The sequence below is a fragment of the Geospiza fortis genome, unplaced genomic scaffold (genome assembly GCF_000277835.1).
Source record: "Geospiza fortis unplaced genomic scaffold, GeoFor_1.0 scaffold157, whole genome shotgun sequence".
Lineage (NCBI taxonomy): Eukaryota > Metazoa > Chordata > Aves > Passeriformes > Thraupidae > Geospiza > Geospiza fortis.
Window position 1 is genome coordinate 2,249,593 of NW_005054314.1, and position 3,560 is coordinate 2,253,152.

At 47.1% G+C, this 3,560-nt stretch overlaps 1 protein-coding gene across 1 annotated transcript in view; it reads left to right on the plus strand.

Annotated features, from left to right (window-relative positions):
* Window positions 1-2,529: 2,529 nt before the first annotated feature.
* Window positions 2,530-3,560, plus strand: part of SH2D1A (SH2 domain containing 1A) — a 44,725-nt gene continuing 43,694 nt past the window's right edge. The window contains exon 1 of the mRNA XM_014306542.1: window positions 2,530-2,623. The gene's annotated coding sequence lies outside the window, so the exon portion shown is untranslated. The remainder of the gene's footprint in view (window positions 2,624-3,560) is intronic.

Below are 3,560 nucleotides of genomic sequence, written 5' to 3' on the forward strand. Positions count from 1 at the left end.
CAGGGAGCCCGAGCACCAGACACCCCCTGGGGCAGGGCCAGCCCTGGCCCCGGCCCAGCGCCCACCGTGGGGTGGAACCCTCTGGGTGGGCAGAGCTGGAGAGCAGCTGGAGGGATCCGGGTGGGCAGAGCAGGAGGGCAGCTGGAGAGATCTGGGTGAGCAGAGCTGGAGAGATCTGGATGGGCAGAGCAGGAGAGCAGCTGGAGAGATCTGGGTGGGCAGAGCTGGAGAGATCTGGATGGGCAGAGCAGAGAGAAGCTGGAGGGATCCGGGTGGGCAGAGCAGGAGGGCAGCTGGAGGGATCCGGGTGGGCAGAGCTGGAGAGCAGCTGGAGGGATCCGGGTGGGCAGAGCAGGAGGGCAGCTGGAGAGATTGGACGGCTGGGCAGAGCAGAGCAGCTGGCACACGGCTCCAAGCCCTGACCAGGACTCACTCCCAGGTGCAGATTTGCCATATCAACCTCTAGGCACAGTCTCCATCACTTTTGAGCTGGGATTCAGTGTGAGCACAGTCTTGTTCTGGAGATCTTAAAGATTATGTGTAGCACTGTGTAGAGTAAGAGAGGAAAACCCCAATTTTCAAACTCAAATTTCACTTTCTGTGGGAGAGCATTGATTGTTTTTGTGCTACAAATTGCTCTTTGTTTTTAGGAAGACTTTCTGACAGCCTTGCTGGTTCAAAGCCACCTGGGACTGCAGAGTTGTCACTCTTGGAGGGAGGATGGCTGACTGTAAACTCTCTGTAATTCCTAAAACCAGAGGAAAATTGTCAAGAAAGGTACATTGCCATGCATACTGGCAAAGGTCTTTCAGGTGTTTTTCAAGGGCAGAAGTGAAACTGCACACAATGTGACAGGGACATGAACCATCACAAGACGTGTGTGTGTCAGAAGAGGTGTAGTGTGGTTTTCTTTGCCTTTTCCACTTCCTTTGTCCCTGGCCTTGCAAGTGGGACAAATGCTTCTCAAATGCTCCTGGGACAAATGCAAGGGGGACAAATGCTTCTGGGAGAATCTGGGGGAAGGGAAAGAAAAGATGAGGAAAGAGAGAGGCAGATAAAACGGGAAGCAGCAGGACGTGATGGATATATTTGCATATCATTTTGCATTCATGAGAACAATCATAACCCACTTATAGAATGATGACATCAAGCAAATGACATATCAGCAAATCAGTTTTAAGGTCTTTCATTTTGTTTCCAAAATAAGTTCTCTGCAGTTATTTTCCTTTTTAATCTAGCTCCATCCAATCAATTTACTGGAATTTATGGACTGAAATTTGGGATAGCTTTATCTGTCATGACAAAAATCAGATAAATAAACACAGCCTTGTTAGGTGGGACTGGAAACTGTGGGGCTAAGGGATAATGATGAGAAATGTGCCTGAATGGGGGGTGGGAGCCTGGCCAGGCACCGGCACTGTCATGGGGTGGGGCCAGTCCTTAATCATCCTGTTTAATCACACAGAGCAGAGCCCCTGCCCCTGGGGGAAATCAGTCCCGAACCCTTCTTTTCAAACATTTCCCTGCCTAATTCCGGTTCCAAAACTTTTCTATATCTGAGAAAATGGGGCTTCCTTTTATATGAGAAGGAAAATTATACAAGAAGAGCTCAATAATTTCCAGAATTTATTGGGAAGAAAAGGCATTTATTTCGTCAGGTACCAGCTGAGCCCTGCAAAAAAATCTTTTGCTAATGCAGAAAAGCCACTGATAATGCAGAAAAGGCACTTGATCCTTGCAGAAACATTCAATAAATGTGTCATGTTTGGGGAAACCAGTTTCAGCTGTGGCCATAGTGCAGGATGGAGTGTCCCACAGTGCCCCTGAGTGAGCAGCATAGCACTGGCCACTGATGCTGGCCACAAAGCTCTCAGAAGTGTTTGTAATGATTGTCAGTGGTGCTGGGGCCATCACAGCTGGGCAGCAGGGAAATCAAGCTTGGAAACCAGCTGAGGACAGCCCAGCTTAACACCACACCTAGGTATGGAACAGCACATGGGAGGGGGTGGCTAATGAAGGATGGGGACCTATTCCAAGTTATTCCATCCACTGTAGGGTTACAGAAAAGAACTGCATATCTTTTTAATGAGATTGCAAATTAGACTGCCAAAGGTAATAATGTTGTTGTAATTTACGGAGATATTTGATTCTTCAAAACTGTTGATTAAGGAATTAGAATTATATAAAATTAATGTAGTACATACTGAGTGTATTTCAAGGCAAGGGATTTACAAGCCTCACAACAGAGCTGCAAACAGGTGAGCAAGGGAGCTTGTGTCTGCCTAGCTCTGGTGGGGCACAGGTCTTGCTCTGTCACAATTTAACACTTCTACCTGTGGTTTTGGGGAGAAAATGAAACAGTCACAGATGACATAAAATGAGAAGAAAGGTGAAAAATGAGGTAGGAAGTCAGGGAGGCCGAACATTTGGGCTTTCTAGCTTGGCACAAATAAAGAGTGTTTGTTTGTTTTTAAATAAGGTCAAGCATCAAGCCCTGCATCCTGGAAGTCAGGGGCCAGGCTGTGTTTGCAGGACAGGAACTGCTGCCCAGACAAGCAGGGAGCCAGAGAACAACTGAGATTGTGGAGAATTAAAGCTCCTTGTCCAGCACTGTATCTTGAAGGTAAAGGAATGATTGTGGTGGGATAGAGGGAGGAGTTTCAGCACTGGTAATGAGACACTCTTGTTTCTGTGTTGGATGGCACATGAAGATTTCTGAAACAGAACCTGGCAGGGTCTGAGACAGGGCTGGTACAGGGGGCCTTTCTGACCTGATAATCCATGAACTGCGCTGTGTGTTTGAAATAATGCCCAGCATAGGTGGATGAAATATGTGCCAGCTCAACCCAGATGTGCCTTGTCCTCCTGGAGCCTCTTGTTGGAGCCAGGTGCTCACTCCCACCTCCTTGCTGAGGCTTTGTGCGCTCTGGACACACTAATGAGTACAGAGGCAGGGAATGAGGGATTCAGGTGATACATTTTACATTTCCCCTTTGCTGCTGCCTTTTGCTCCTCTGTAGCTGCTTGGTGAGAGCCAGCTGTAGCCTTCAAGCATTAGAAATATTTAAAAATCATCCCCTTTGCTCAGGGGAAAGGTGGCATAGCAAACAACTGCCACATTCCCCGAGAGATCAATAACACCCTGCAGGAAGCTAAATCGTCCTTTATTAATCTGATGAATTAGCCTGATACAGGGAGGAAGAGATCAACAGCATGGAAAATAAATGCATGCCCTGAGGCAGAGCTTGTCAGCTATGGAAATAGAAGTGTCTTTCGTTTTATCCATAACAAATAATGTTGAAAGTTAGGCTGGAAGACCAAAGTGACTTCTGAGATTTGTTAGTGCAGTGTGGATAGAGAAACTCACTTCTCTTTAAAAAGCAATTACACAATCACGCAGAGACAAGCAGTTTCCCTGCTGTGCTGCTGGATTAGAAAGCCTGAATATCTTCCTCCTTATACTTCAAGAGGGACTGATTCAGCCAAGTGCTTAGGTATATGTTTCAGCTCCAGAGTCATTCCAGGGAGCGCTCAGCTTTAGCCTTGAAGAATCAGGATGT